Raw genomic sequence first — 16,644 nt, forward strand, 5'->3', positions numbered from 1 at the left:
TTCACAGTACACATAGGGTAATCTTTTTGCCTATGACAGACATCGACAATAATTTCTGGCTTATATAGTATATTGTTAAATAAACTGACTTTATAATTTCAAACTCAGAACAGAGAAAGCTCCAGGCCTTGACGTCTTTTTTAATGAATTCTACCAAACATTTAAAAAAGAAACAACACTAAACTTACAATAAAACTCTTCCAGGAACAGAAAAAGAGAGAAAACTTCTTTTCTTTGTTTTTCAGATGGAGTTTTGCTCTTGTTGCCCAGGCTGGAGTGCAATGGCACGATCTCAGCTCACTGAAACCTCCACCTCCCGAGTTCAAGCGATTCTCCTGCCTCAGCCACCCAAGTAGCTGAAATTACAGGCACCCACCACACCCAGCTAATTTTTTTGTATTTTTAGTAGAGACAGGGTTTCACCATGTTGGCCAGGCTGGTCTTGAACTCCTGACCTCAGGTGATCCGCCCACCTCTCAAAGTGCTGGGATTACAGGCATAAGCCACTGCACCCAGCCAAGAAAATTTCTTAATGTGTGCTTATAAGGCCAGCACAGCCATTACACTAAACATCAGGTAAGAATATTACAAAAAGAAAAATTATAGGTCAATCTCTCTTTAAAACATAGACACCAGAAAGAACCTGAATGTAACAACATAGAAAAAGAAAATACATGGCAACCAAATTAGATGCACACCAGGAAGGCAAGGCTGGTTTAACATTTGAAAATCAATGAATATAATTCAACCTATTACTAGAATAAGGAGAAAGCCATAGCATCATCTCAAATGTACAATAAAAAGAATGTAATAAAATTTAGCAAACATTTATAATTCAAAAATTCTTGGCCAATTAGAAATAAAAGGTAATGTCCATAATCTGATAAAAGGTATCTACAAAGGAAAAGAGCAATCTTCACCCAATGCCATAGATAAAATGGAATACTGAAAACTTGCCCTCTGAGTCTGGCAGTAAGGGAGATGCCTCTTTTGATGCTTCTATTCAACACTGTCCCGGAGGTCCTCGCCAGTTCTATTAAAAACAAAACAAAACAAAAAAGGCAACCATAAGGATTAGAAAGAAAAAAAAAAAAAAAACCCTCTAGTTTTGGCAGATGACATAATGGCATATTCAGGAAATACAAAAGGAATAAATCAAATAAAATGTGCAAGAACTCTACATAGAGAACTTCAACATGTTACTGAGGTAAAGAGATCCAAGTAAATTCTGTGGTATTGGTGGATTGGAGCAATGGAACAGGAGAGCCCTGAACAAGACTCTCCTTGCAATGCTTGGTTTATGATAAAAGTGATTCTGCACAGCCGTGAAGAAAGAAGTATTTCTGTTATCTGTTACTGCATAACAAAGCATTCTAAAACTTAGTGGCTTAAAACAATAAGGTTCCACCTTTATGTTCTGAGAGTTGGCTCCACTGCACTAGGCTGCAATCCTCGGGACTGACCATGCTGGAAAGTTCAAGATGGCGTGCTCACATACAGGAAGCCAAATACTGGCTGGGAACTCAGTGCCTCAGTTATCCTCATGAGACTTGAGTTTCTCACAGTTTGCTTTTAAGAGGGAGGATCCCAAGCCTTGGGTAGCAGAAACTGCAGCTATCCCAAAGCCCTAGCTGTGAAATCACCTAGCATCACTTATGCACCATTCTGCCTGTCAAAGGAAGTCACAGATTTGTCTTCTTTTCTGCTTGTATATGACACTCCAATAAAAGTTATTTTTAAAATTTTAAACATCAAAAACTTTAAGAGGTCAAATTTATCAATCTTTTATTTCTTTGTCTTTTTGGATCTTAAGAAGACCCGTTCCCACCTCTGAAAATTGAAACATATTTTCATGTGTAAGTTTTTGAATTTTTGATATAACATTCGGTTATCTGAAAATTATTTTTGTCAATACCGTGAATTGGGATCTCTTCTTCCCAAACACATGAATGATTGTCCTGATAGCATTTATTAAATAACCCATAATTCCCCTTACTAATTTGAATGAGTCTGGACTCTTGACGTTAAACAATGAAAATGATTTTTTGCATCTGTATCACACTGATTCCAATCACTTCTCACTGTGTTTTGATATCTGATAGGGCCAATTTTTCACCTCGGTTCTTTTTCTTGACTATTCTGACAACTTAAGGGTGCCTTGTCTTTGATTTTACCAATCTTCAGCAACAGCACAATAGAAAAATATTTCATCATATGGTTTTACCTTTAATGTACATATACTTTGCATAGAGAATGTGACTCCTGCAAACTGTTTTCAGGTTCGTGATCTTGTTTGATTTTCGGCAAACAGGGCATCATCACAGTCCTCTGGTTCACAGGTGGGAAAACAGAGAGAGCAGCTGCATGAATTGCCTGTGGTCCTACAAAGGAGACTCGGGACTTTGGGCCGTTTGGTGGGTTCATGTCATGGCAGAGCTACCCTTTCCCACCCTCTGCCACATGCTGGTCAATGCAGCCCAGCTCTGCTTCAGATGGAAATGCTCACCAGCATCCAATTTTCTGTCTCTTGGTAAATTGTACTTTGCTCTGTGTTCAGCTGGTCTCCAGGTAGGAGTGCCCTGATGGAGAATTAGGGCCCTAAGACCACATTCTCATTCCATGCCACTGCTCAGGAACTGTCCAAGTCTGCGAGATAACATGGAAATCCAGCCCCTGGGTCACGATGCCAAGAGCCCTCTGACGTGAGGTGCTGTTTGACGTTGCTCTTCCAACCCACTTGAAAGGACCTGGCCCGAGCCGACACTGTAGGTTCCCGAGCCAGCGCAGAAGGTTGCTCAGCCATTTAAAATCTGTCGGTCTTGATAGGAAATACAAAGAGAAAATGGGGGGTGATTGGCAAAGCAAATTGGATCTTCACTTGCCAATTCTCTTCTCATTTGCAAATATATTAGTGAAAAGCCCAAAGCAGCCCTGGGCCGGTTTCATGAATTCAGCACTCCTGGCTGACAATGAGAAGCCCTCATCTGAAAATACTAACAAAGGAATCCAGGCTTCTCAGCTGTTCACTCAGCCAGAATTTACCTTGGGATCAAGAGAAGAAAATAAATCCTGCTTTGGAAATGACAATTTGAGAGAACGACACCTTTCCAATTGTAACAAGACAGTGTTATTGACCCAGTTTTGATATTATTATTATCAAATATAATTTAAGGCTGACACAAGAGTTCAGCTGAGGACAGGTCCTTGCTAGGGTGGCTAAATTTTTGTGTTTAGATAATCTTTTAAAGTAATTTCTAGAACATATTCTTTAAATAGGATTGACTATAAATCAACACTGAAAATGTTAAAATAGAGTTGGGATGTGATGCTGAGGCCTAGACATTCCAAAATATCTGCATCATTCCCAGCTGTGGCACCAGCAAGCCAGACCCCAAGGGCCACTGGAATACTGGGGAAGGGACAGCGGCAGGAGGCGGAGGAGGCTGTGGGAGGGAGATAAGGAGACAGAAACAGGTCCTCTTCCCTTTTTTGTCTCTTTCTTGCTGTCCTTTTTAAAGAAGAAAAGAAATGGAAAACACTCACAAAGTGTTTCTCATAAATTAGGTGGTAAAGTTCATTCACTTATCGATAGCTCTGAGGCTCCGGAGACACGGCAAGACCTAACAGAGCTGATGTCTCTCAGGACAGAATTAAACCAGATGCAGAAGGCCAACACAGGAGCGTTATCCCCACTCCCAAGCTGTCCCTGCCATGAGGGTTCCCCAATTTAGTCATCCTTCCTGTGACACCCACCCCCACTGCATTGGTACCTAAAGATGAAGCTCTTCAAAGAAGGTCTGGAAAGACAGGCCTCTTGGTGTTTTCCACCCCACACTCCAGGGCAGCTCTGGGGCCTCTCTCTGGTTTTGTTCTTCATCTGAAACTGAAGGGCCATAACCATAGGCTCTGGACTGTGCAATGCACGGAAACCTCACAGAGATGGTGTCTTAACCAGCTTTGAACAGGAACTCGATGTGATACCTTTTATTCAGCTCTGAAAAATGATAACTGAGATAGATGAGAACTTCCCCCAACTTGATAAAGAATATCTACACAAACCCTACAGCTAACATCACACTTGCTGGTGAGAAACTCAAACCTTTTCCCACTAAGACCAGGAATGAGGCACGGGGGTCGCCTCTCCAGACTCCTTTGCAATGTCATACTAAAAGTTCCAGCTAATGCAATAAACAAGGAGATAAAATATAAAGTATATAGATGGGAAGAAATAAATAAAGTTGTCTTTGTTTCCAGACGATGTAATTGTCTATGTAGAAAATCTGAGAGAATTGACCAGAGAAAAAACATCTGAAAATAACAAGCAATTACATTAATAGCAAGGTGGCAGTCTACAAGATTAATATGCAAAAGTCAATCATTTTCCTACATAACAGCAATGAACAAGTGGGATCTGAAATTTAGAACACAATGCCATTGATATTAGAGCACCTGGAAAAAAAAGAAATACCTTAAGAATAAATCTAGCAAAACATGCAAAAGATCTTTATGAGGAAAACTGCAAAATTTTGATGAAAGGAATCAAAGAAAAACTAAATAAGAAGGAAAATATTTCATGTCCCTGAATAGAAAGGCTCAATATTGTCAAGCTAACAAGATTCTTCCCAACTTAATCTGTAGATTTAACGCAACCCCAGTCAAAATCCCAGCAAGTTATTTTGGGGATATTGATGAACTGATTCTAAAAGTTATAAAAAGGGGCAAAAGACCCAGACTAGCCAACATAATATTCAAGGAGAAGAACAAACTTGGAGGACGGACACTACCTGAATTCAAGACTTACTTTAAAGCTACATCTTACTCTAAAAACACTGTGGTATGGGGGGAAAAAAAAAAAATATATATATATATATATATATGTGTGTATGCATGTATGTATTACAGAGAGAGACAAATAGATCAATGGAACAGAATAGAGTCTGAAAATATATCCACATAAATATAGCCAACTGGTCTTTGACAAAAGAACAAAGGCAATAAAATGAAGCAAAGCTAATCTTTTCAATAAACAATGCTGGAACAACTGAACATCCTATAAATGAATGAATGTAGACAAAGATCTCACACCATTCACAAACATTAAGTCAAAGTGGATCATAGACATAACTGTAAAATGCACAAAACTACAAAACTCCTAGAAGGTAACAGAAGAAAACCTAGATGACCTTGGGTTTGGCAATGACTTTTAGATACATCAAATCCATGATTTATGAAAGAAATAATTGATAAACTGGACATGATTTAAAAACTTCTGGTCTGCAAAAGACACTGTGAAGAAAATGAAACAATAAGCCACAAGCTGAGAAAAAATATTGGCAGAGACATATTTAATAAAGGACTGTTATTCAAAATATACAGAAACTTTTAAAACTCAACAATAAGAAAATAAACACCTCGATTAAAAAATGGGCCAAAGACCTTAATAAGTACCTCACTAGAGGAGATATACGGATGGCTAATAAGCAAATGAAAAGGTGTTCAACATCACATGTCATCAGGAAAATGCAAATCTCAACAGTGACACACTTTACACATGTACTAAAAAGCAGCCCAAGCCCAAAGCGCTGACAACACAAGGATGTAGAGTGAAAGGAACTCCTTCACTGCAGTCTAGCAAGTTTCTTACAGAAGGAAACATACTGTTCTCATGCAATTCAGCAGTCCCACTCCTTCGTATTTACCCAAAGAAGTTGAAAATTGATGTCCACACAAAAACCTGCGCAGGGATGTTTATACTGGCTTTCTACATAATTGCCTAAAATTAGAAGCAACCAAGACATCCTTCAATGGGTGAATAAACAAACTGGAATACATCCAGATGGTAAAGTATTTTTCAGCACTAAAAAGAAATGAGCTATCAGTTCATAAGGAGACATGAAGGAAAATTACATGCATATTCCTACGGGAAATAAGCCAATCCCAAAAGACTACAAACTGCATGATTCCAACTGTATGACATTCTGCAAAAGGCAAAACTATGAAGACAGTCAAAAGTGGTTGCCAGGGCTTTCAGGGGAAGGAATGAATCGGCAAAGCACAGACAATTTTTAGGGCGGTGAAAATACCCTGAATAAAACTAAAAAGATAGATACCTGCCATTATCTGCTCATCCAAACCCATATAATGTACAACACCAAGAATGAGCCCTAATGTAAACTAGGGACTTTGGGTGAAAATGACGTGTCAATGTAGACTCATTGACTGGAACAAACGTACCCCTCTGGTCGGGGATGTGGATAGCCGGGGACGCTGTGCCTGTGTGAGGGCAGGAGGTAGACCGGAATTATTTGTACCTTCTGCTCAATTTTGCTGCGAACCTAAAACTGTTCCTTTAAAAAAAAAAAAAAAAAAAAAAGTCTTGGCCAGGCACAGTGGCTCACACCTGTAATCCCAGCACTTTGGGAGGCTGAGGCGGGTGGTTGACCTGAGGTCAGGAGTTCGAGACCAGCCTGGCCAACATGGTGAAACCTCATCTCCACTAAAAATACAAAAAAATAGCCAGGTGTGGTGGTGGGCGCCTGTAGTCTCAGCTACCCAGGAGGCTGAGGCAGGATAATTGCTTGAACCTGGGAAGTAGAGGTTGCAGTGAGCTGAGATCTTGCCACTGCACTCCAACCTGGGTGACAGAGCAAGACTCCATGTCAAAAATAAAAATAAAAAATAGTCTTTTTAAAAATCTGTTATTTGTTGAAGGCCTATTTTGTGCAGGTCACCAGGAGAGAACTGTGCGTGCAGCATCTCAATTAATACACACTCAGTCTGATAATATTAGATACCCTGTGTGTTTTGCAGACTGGGGAATTGAGATTGAGGGACAGTAGACTCAGCGTCTAAAGTGTGCCTGTTCCTCATTCCTTTTGCCGAGGCCCTACAATGCTATGCAGGGCTGTCACCACATAGGTTTGGGGCTCCACTTCCTCCACTGGGGATATCGCAAGCAAGACCCAAGTTAGACTCATTCGGAGTTTTCTCTTCTTTCTGGTGTGAGGAGCTCGGGGTCCTGAAAGGCTGTGCCCTGGGTGGTGGTCTCTCCCCAGCCACGGAGCAAGACTGCTGAGAGCAAAGTCAGAGGAGAGGCAAGAAGAGGGCGAGAGACAGACCCTGTGATCTTGCCTGAGCCCACGTGTTACAGGGATCAGACATGAGCAGGGCAGGAAGGGATCTCCCCCACCTGCCAGGAATGTCAGGCCACCCTAGGATGATGGTTCACCTTTACCGGCCGGGCGCGGTGGCTCTTGCCTATAATCCCAGCACTCTGGGAGGCCAAGGCGAGCGAATCACGAGGTCAGGAGATCGAGACCATCCTGGCTAACACGGTGAAACCTCATCTCTACTACATATACAAAAAACTAGCCGGGCGTGGTGGCGGGCGCCTGTAGTCCCAGCTACTCGGGAAGCTGAGGCAGGAGAATGGCGTGAACCCGGGAGGCGGAGCTTGCAGTGAACCGAGATCACGCCCCTGCACTCCAGCCTGGGCGACAGAGTGAGACTCCGTCTCAAAAATCAGTAAATAAATAAATAAAAGGCAGCTGAAGCTAGGGAGAGACAATCTCCTGATGGTCCGCAGCTGTCACACTAAAGTGTCGATTGAATGCAGGCACCGGGAAGAAGCAACTTCCCCAACAGATAAAAAGGGCTTCCAATAAAATCGCCGGTAGTGGGCAAGTGAGCCTGGGTGTGCACAAAGAGACAACACGGTGGAGTCTGACCTTCCCAGGACACTCACCGGAAAAGGGCAGAAGGCCTCGGACGGGCCTGCGTCCCACTTCCTAGCCCACTGTGCACGCTCACTTCCCTAGTGTGAGGAGGGCTCTGCGCAGGCGGGCAGCCCAACCTCAGGGAAGACTCACGGGAAAGGGGGCATAGAACGCCGGAGGTGGACCAGTGTATAAAGTCCTAGGGATTTTATACTTGACCTTCACGGTACCCGCTTGGATCTCTTCCAAGTGTACTTTCCTTTCTTTCCTGCGCCAAGGCTTTGTCATAAACTTCCACTCCTGCTCTGAAACTTGCCTCTGTCTTTTTCTGCCTCATGCCCCTCCTTCGAATTATTTCTTCTAAGGAGGCAAGAACTGAGGTTGCTGCATACTCATGCGGATTTGCTGCCAGTAACTCGGACACTTTCCACCCCTAACACACGAACACAATGTGCCTGCAACCACAGGCCTCCTCTTGGCATGCAGCTGCACGAGCCACTAAAGTCTTCCCTTCTTGAGCCAGTTGGAGTTGGCTGCTGTGCCTTGTGCCCATGCTGACTAACACTGCTCCTTGAGCAGCTGCCAGAAGCAGAGGTGACACCTACACCAAGCCCGGCCCTCTGTGCCCAAGAGTGCCACCTCTCCCAGGGGGCACCTGGTTATTTGACCCCTCTTCACCCCACGGGCTCTGTTACCCAATGAACTATATTTAATCAATGGATAATTTGCATTCACAGCTTTTCTTCATCAGACTTTCTAAACTAATTCAATGAGTCCTCTAGCGGCACAGGCTCAGATCACGGAACACACCAGCGGACTCGCTGCAGCCAGATGAAGTCGGTCATGGCGGCCTGGATGTCACAGCTCTGCAGGCAGCTCTGGGGCTGCCGTGTCAGCAGGGGGACTCCTCTCACCTCCCGCTCTGTGGCTTGCTGTCCCCCTGACCTCACTGGCCCACTGTCCCCACTGTATCCCAACCTCCTCCAAGAGCACCCACCTCTTCCTGTGCCTCACTCTGCGAGTTGGTCCGGGGCTAACTTCTATCCCTGCCTCCTGCTTCCTCCCTGCATGGTCTGCTCTTGCCCCTCTTGAACTTCTTTCTAAGTGCTGCTGAGTCTCAAGTCAGTAACACTCGGCCCCATCCCTGCAAGGAGCTTCAGCCTCACACACACACACTTGCTACCCAACCATCCTCTCAAGCAGCCCATGATGCTGCAAATCCCACCAGGTCAAAACTGAACCCATCATCGACCATGACCCCAAGGTAGCTCCCGCCTGTGCCAGGTTTCTTGTCCTAAACTGTTTTGTTGCTAGAAGCAGAGGACACTCCTAACTCACCTTCTCCTTCACCATCAACCCGGCTCCAGTGATCAGTTTATCCATTTCCATCTTTCATTCCATTCTTTATCTTTATTCCATATTCCTGTCCTCCTTCCACCCCTCCATTCCATTCCATTCCTCCTGTCCACTAATTCCTTCATTCCACCTAGTTCCTATCTCCTTTCTCCACCTGAGTTCCTGTCTCTCCATCTCTCACCTGAGTTCCTGTCTCCACCTCTCACCTGAGTTCCTGTCTCTCCATCTCTCACCTGAGTTCCTGTCTCTCCATCTCTCACCTGAGTTCCTGTCTCTCCACCTCTCACCTGAGTTCCTGTATCTCCACCTCTCACCTGAGTTCCTGTCTCTCCACCTCTCACCTGAGTTCCTGTCTCTCCTTTTCTCACCTGAGTTCCTGTCTCTCCACCTCTCACCTGAGTTCCTGTCTCTCCACCTCTCACCTGAGTTCCTGTCTCTCCATCTCTCACCTGAGTTCCTGTCTCTCCACACCCTCACCTGAGTTTCCTGTGTCACCTGTTGTACCAGCCCTCTCTTAAGAGGTCAGCTGGTTAGTGAGCTCCAGTGTGAAAACCGTCCATAGGCATTGGTGGTTTACGGGACATTTTCTTTGGTGGAAACTTCAGTTTTACGGAGAACTGAGCTGGAAATGTATGTGTAAGCACAAGAGACCTCCCAGAGCCTTTGACCCAAATCCAGCACCAGTGTTGGATCCTCTTGCTGTAAAATAGGACATTTTTTCAAAAGGAGTGCGAAGTATTGATTCACAAAGTACCCTGAAGTCCTTGGACACTCCTGTCCCTGAATTCCCTCAGTGGATTCCCCGCCCCTCTCAGTGTTTGGACAAGTGTGGGTTTTCTGCCCAAACATTTTATTCTAAAACATGGCCTAAATTCATCCCCGAGAGGCTGGCATTCAGCCTTCTGTTTTCAATCTTTTTGAACTCAACTGTGTACTTGGACTGAGATTTTACATTGTGCAACTTCCTGACAGTAACGTGCCATTACCCCGGGGGGTAAAGGGCTATTTAAGTCCAGACTCAGCCATTCCCATCAGCCACAACAGAACCAGACCTCTCCGTGCCCCGGGAGGGTGCCCTGAACTCAAAATGCCCCTTGGTGATTGGGTTTAATGACAGCATTTTCAAAGGCACTCCCCAGTCCACCATAGAATGTGAAGGCTGCCTCCTCTCCTGCCTCCGCTCTGCGGCACAGCTGCGGCTCTGGGTCCCACATGACTGCACAGAGTCAATGCCAAGGGCGTGACCAGGGTGCCTGAGACCTCGCTGTGGTCTGGGTGGAGCCCCAGCACTCAGACTGCAGGCGCCTCTCCTGGGGCCTCAGCTTGTAAATGTCCTTTAGATGTTGGGATGGGACACCTGACTCCTCAGCAGGGCACAAGGGGCCACTGCAGGAATAAAACTCAGAAAATCCCCCTGCTCAGACTCAGCAACAGCCAAGCCCCCTTCAGTGTGATGCTGTGGGTGCTGACCTACAAATCCTCACCCGGATACCTGCCACCCCTGGACCCCACAGAACGGGCAAGACCAAGATCCTCCTGGTTTGGGGCGAGGAAGTGACACCCTTGTCCCAGGACATCTCCAGGGTCCTCTGTCAGATACACATCCTTACCAAACTGGCAAATAGTATGTGTCCCCATTTCACAGATGTGGAAAGTGGAGCCCAGAGAGCTTCCACGACTTTCCCAGGGCTGCAACAGAACGAGGAGGGTCAAAAGAAGGATGGAACGGGCGTGATCCCCAGCCCATCCTTGGCCACCACTTCCTTCCTCTGTCTCCAGTTCCGAAGGGGTCATTGCAAAGCACTTTGAAAACCCCAAGGCTTCCCCCACTGACCTTCCCCGCTGACCTCCGCCGCTGACCTCCCCTGCTGACCTCCCCTGCTGACCTCTGCCGCTGACCTCCCCCTCTGATCTCTGCCATTGACCTCTGCCGCTGACCTCCACTGCTGACCCCTGCTGACCTTCCCCACTGACCTCTGCCTCTGACCTCCCCCTCTGACCTCCACTCTGGCTGTACTGACTCCTGCGACTGCTCTTGGTTCCATTGACCGGCCCCTCCCCTGCAGCCTTCGGCCTCGGCCTATGCCGGCCTCCACTGGCCTCCTTCCATTCCATTCCAGCCTCCGCCACTGGCCTCTACTGACTACTGGCCTCCACCTCCACCTCCCACCTCTGACTTCCACTGCTGACCCCTCCTTGACCTCTGCTGCTAGATCTCTCCCCAGCCGCCCCACCTGACCTCCCCCCTCCTGACCTCCATACTGACCTCTGCTGCTGACTTCCACTGCCCCTGACCCTCTGCCCCGTGACCTCCACGTCTCCCCCCACTGACCTCTGCCGCTGACCTGTGCTCCCTCTGTTTGTCCAGCTCCAGCCACTCAAGAGCCCCTGCGACCCTGAGACCACCCCCTCTCTGCCAAGCCCCATGTACAAAGTGAGCTCCTTCCCCAGCTAGAGAGGCCTGCACCCCACCTGGCTTCGTGTCTGCTTTCTTGTGTGTTTGAACATATATAGTCTTTCTCGTGGATATTACTCATATTCCTTAACTCCATTTCTAGTCCCTAAGACACTCTGGAAACACATTATCCTTGCATGAAAGATTCCACTCATGATAAAGTGCCTTGCACTGAATGTGCTGTTAGAATCGCAGGAAAACAGGTGTCACTGGGAGCTGCCCCGCTGGCTGGAGCCCTGGAATAGGGCAACACCCGGAATGGGCCTTTGTTGGCTCCAGAGAATAGAAGCCAGTGGCGGTCATGTGTGCCGGTCATCACTTACATTCGGGCATCGGCGTCTCACAGCAGTGGAAGATTCGTGCTTGAAAGTGAACAGTCTTTCTTTCAGCCTTCTACTCCTTAGCCCCTTCAGTAAGGTCTGTGATTTGAAGATCTGTGTCATATTTCACACGGCTGCTTGGTGGGTTTTGTAGAATGACCTGAATCTTAACCTTTTCCAGCCAAAGAACAGGCATTTCTAGAAGAGCTTATTGATGACAAAAAGGAAGAAAAAAACCTTCACCAGGATATTCCCCCTGAGGAAATGACCTTTTAAAGCTTTTGCAATGCCTAAAAAATACAAATGTGTGGAGATCACTTACATTTCCAACAAAAGATGACAGCAATGTGGACTCATCAAGTGGATGCCATGGTCTCCAGGTGAAGCTACTTTCTGTTCAGCAAAAGAGAGGAAATGGAGGGTGATAGCTGTCAGCACCCACAGTGCTCCAGACACGGCCTGGGGCAGGTGTGCGCTCCTTTGCAGCTTCACACTGAGTGATGCAAACACTGCTATGCAACTCTTTTGAGATTAAACCACTAAGAATCTGAGAAACCAGATGGCTGCCAAGGCAAACTCAGCTCCTCCTCGCATGAGATCAGGGCGGAACCCAGACTGACTCCACAGCCCGCGCCTTCCTTCCCTCTCACCGCATCTTCTGGAGTTCTCCGGAATCCCTCTACTGAAGCTGAGCAGGAAACCTCCCTTGAGTGGAAGTGGAGCTGGTCCCAGGTGTGCCAAGCAGGAAGCGAGGTGGCTGGAAATAAGAATTAGGCCACAGTCTCCCGGGAAGCAGGTGCGGAGACTGCCCACTCCTGACTGCCACGTGCACCCCGACTCCAGGGAATGGATAGCGCCGACCCTGTTCCAAGGGTCCCCTGCTCCTGGTCTGGTGCCAGCACCTGCCTGGGCCTTGCCCTCTGCCTGCTGGGCTGGGATCTGACACTGCGGCCCAGCCCAGCGCACCCAGTTCTGCTGCCCGCATGGCCAGAGGACTAGCGGCCTTTGTGTGATGTGGCTGCTTCATGACCCCCATTCAGAGAGGCTGGCAGAGTGCTAGGGGCACGGCCCACGGGCCGACTGTGGGGTTGCAGGGCCAGGGCGCTGCCTGGCCTGGGCTGAGTGAGCTGCTGGGGCAGTGGCGGCTGCAGCAGAGACCCAGGGTGGCTCTGAGCATGGCCGGGGCACCCTCTCCCAAGCCGGGCCACTGGAGGGGATGGCGGCGGAGACCTTTCCATCCTGCAACATTCCCGACACTGCACCTGCTGCCACGGGCACATGCTGCAAGCCAGGCGATGGGGACAGAGCCCGCTCAGACTGAGCTTCCTTCCCAAGCTTCAGCCTGGGACTCATAACGCTAAAGTTGAGCTTTCACCATCAGCCCCAGGGCGGAGCCCCAGTGGGCTGCAGAGTCTGCCCAGCACCCCTAGTCATCAGGTGCCCGGTGCCTGGTCCAGGACAAGAGCCACCCTGTCTCCATGCAGCCACGACCCCGAGTGTCAGGGCCTTATGTGGGCTGTGTCCTCCCTCTCCCAGTGCACCCCGCCAGGTTCCCCGAGTCGTCCGTCCTCCACGGGTTGTGCTGTGAGCTGGCCCCAAAACAAACCCTGAGGTGGAAGGGGCTGAAAGTCACCCAGGCTCCGTCTGGCCTCCTCCTCTCTCACCCTCCACTCCATGCTCCTGGAGCTCTGGGCCCTCGCTGCCCTCCCTGCCCCCACTCCTCATTTGCCCGACTGGCTTGTTTTCATTCTTCATCTGTCCATGTATCTGTCATTTTCTCCGGGGGCTGCATGAACTGCCCCTTCTTCTGGGCTCTACATCATTTCTTGTCAGTGCAGGCTTGTGTGCTCATCTTCCCTATGGGACTAGAAATTCCTCCAGAATAAGGACCAGGCAGTGTTCATCTGTGTATCCGGAACCCAGACCTACGCTGAGAAGGAGATAGACATCCGATAAATATTTGCCAAGCGAGCGAATGAGAACGCCGCCTCTGATTGGCTAGCAGATATACCTTTTCTTCTTCCAACGGGTGAGGATAATGAGCAGAAGAGGTTTCCCAGGAACAGGTCCCCGGCCATGCTTCTCATCATCACCCTCTTCCTCCTCATCGTGGCAGCTCTTTTGGTCCGGTGGGCCGTCCTCTTCTCTTACCTCACCAGCATGGAAGATCTGTTGAGATGTATGCACTCTAGTTTCCATTGTTAAAACAAGAGTTGCTTATGTTTCTAGACAGAAAAGTATAATTGTTGGATAGATTTTTCAAAATGCATTTTCCTGCCCAAGGGAATCACGGACCCGGTGCTGCCTGACAAGGGCCCACGTGTGCCCGGCACTGCGCTGCCTCTCACATTTGGCAGCCGGGTCCTGCTGGCGCCTCTGCCCAGGGCTCTGCCACCCAATGCCTGTGCTGTGAAGGCTCTCAGAGCCCACCTGGCCCATTCCTCCCGGGGCACCCTGAAAAGCAGCCCCGCCCAGCATGTGCTAGCACCGTGGGGTGTCACACAAAGGGAAGAAATCAGTGTCTCGTTCCTTAAGAGGCACTTTAAAGTGTGTGAAAAGCATGCACTTGTGAGAGGAATCACAAAGAAAGCAACAATGGGGCCTCTGCCTCCTCTTGCCAGAGAAACGTGTGCACGCACACACAAACACAGTTTTACAGATGATGCAAACGAATTTTCATCAGCACAGATATAGCTTAATAAATTGTAGTGTCTTCGTATGGCAGAACATAATGCATTGAATGGTGTGGGAAAGTGTTTTCAGTATATGTTGAGTGGAAAAGCATGGACATAGTATATACATGGCAGTCACAATTTGGGCGGAGTGAAACAGCCAGGAATACCTGCGATGACAGTGGGAGCTGTGTCCAGGGTCATGGGCACCTGTAGTTTCATTAGGGTTCCAAAATTTATGTTTAGGTGTATAGTCCATGTCAATTAATTTATGTGTGGAGAGAAAGCGTTCAAAAATCTTTTCTGTTTCCATACAGAAACATGTGTTTTAAAAGACTTTGCTTTCTTTATTTAATTGACTTGACACCTAAGTTGAAAATAAATTGGCCTTACATGCATGGGCCTATTTCTGGACTATTTTGTTGCAGTGATGTATATGTCCATCTTTTTGCCAATACCCAGCTGTCTTTAATAATTGTAGCTTTATAGTAAATTGTTAACTCAGGTAGGCTAATGCTCCAACTTTGTTCTTTTTCAAAAATGTTTTGACTATTTTAGGTCCTTTGAGTCTCCAAATAACATTTAGAATCATATTGTCAATTTCTACAGAAAAAACCTTCCAGAATTTTGAAAAAGATTTCATTGAGTTTATATCAATTTGGAGAAACTGACATCTTAACAATATGGAGTCTTCTGGTCCATTAACGTAGTCTACATTCCATTTATTTAGGTCTTTTTCCATTTTTATCGGCAATGCTTTCTATTTTCCAGTGTAGAGATATTACACGTATTTCACTAGATTTATTTTCAGTCATTTAATGTTTTCGATGCTATTTTAAATGGCAAAGTGGTTTTTAAATTTTATTTTGTAACTGTTTATTCTTAACGTATGTAAAATACAATTAATTTTTATTGTATATTTTGTACACCATGACATTGTTGAGTTCATTTATTCTAGAGAAGATTTTTTGTATATTCAATAGGGATTTTTACACATGCCATAATGTGATTTGTGAATAATGACAGTTTTACTTTGTTTCTAACCTTCATTCCTTTTTACCTAACTGTCTAGATCCTCTAACATGTTTCTAACCTTTATCCCTTTTTACCTAACTGTCTAGATTCTCTAACATAATATTAAATAGAAGTGATGACAACAGCCTTGTTCCCAGTCTCTGGAGAAACCAACTGTTATTTCACAAGTAAGTAGAACGTCTATTGTAGATTTTTAAAATTTTATGATTATTACTAAAGATGGAGTCTCGCTACGTTGCCCAAGCTGGTCTCGAACTCCTAAACTCAAGCAATCCTCCAGCCTCAGCCTCCCAAGTGGCTGAGATTACAGGCGGGCACCACTGGGCCTGGCTCATGGTAGATCTTTTACAGATTCTCTTTGCCACCTTGAGGAAATTTTCTTCTAAGTTTGCCAAACATTTTTATTAGGAAGTTTGCCAAATGCTTTTTCTTCATCTGTGATAAGATCATATGGTTTCTCTCTTTTATTCTGTTAATGTATTTCCTTTACTTCAAGTAAAAACATATTGTTCTGCTTCTCGAGGAGCTGAGATAAGTTTTGGTAAGCTTGTATATCAGAGCTAAAGTTCCTGTCAGAAACGTTCTTTAAGGAGAGAGGCTAACATACAGCTCCAAAAAGATGGTATCGCCACTATGCTGGAGTTTGCCCTTTCTTGCTGACCGCATTTTCTTTCAAGTAAAAGTGCAGGTGAGAATGAAAGCCTCTCGTCCTTTCCCTGTAGATCACGGGGTCGGAAACCTGGGGTTACTTGGCCCACCATGTTCTCTAAAATGCACCCAATTATGAGCTCTGTGAGAGCCGAGCTATGTCTGTGCCTCGCTCAGAGGGATGTCTCCTGTACCTAACACAGTGCGTGGCATGTTGTTTGGTTTAATCAATATTTGTTACATAAATGAATGTGTAAATGAATGAGTTGACGATCGTGTGAATGAAAGATTATGATTAAGTGGGTAAAATGCAAATTATCCACTTGGGACACAAGCATGTAACTGAATAGATCCAAGCACCATAGACACGTGTGGTTGGGAGACCCAGGAGAGCCACCTCACAGTTAGATGCAGGGAAGAGCAGGCACCCAAAGGGCTCCTGT

At 46.4% G+C, this 16,644-nt stretch overlaps 1 long non-coding RNA gene across 2 annotated transcripts; it reads right to left on the bottom strand.

Moving 5' to 3' along the window:
* Nucleotides 1–449: 449 nt before the first annotated feature.
* On the bottom strand, nucleotides 450–13,458 carry LOC103884162. Of its 2 annotated transcripts, XR_001902279.3 has the most exons (5): nucleotides 12,169–13,458; nucleotides 11,850–12,053; nucleotides 2,507–2,818; nucleotides 2,225–2,328; nucleotides 450–1,033 (listed from the first exon to the last, which is right to left on the bottom strand). It is a non-coding gene; the product is annotated as an uncharacterized LOC103884162 (long non-coding RNA). The 2 variants fall into 2 exon arrangements; XR_646669.4 differs by having other exon boundaries at nucleotides 2,225–2,818.
* Nucleotides 13,459–16,644: the final 3,186 nt, after the last annotated feature.

The sequence above is a fragment of the Papio anubis genome, chromosome 6 (assembly GCF_008728515.1).
Source record: "Papio anubis isolate 15944 chromosome 6, Panubis1.0, whole genome shotgun sequence".
Lineage (NCBI taxonomy): Eukaryota > Metazoa > Chordata > Mammalia > Primates > Cercopithecidae > Papio > Papio anubis.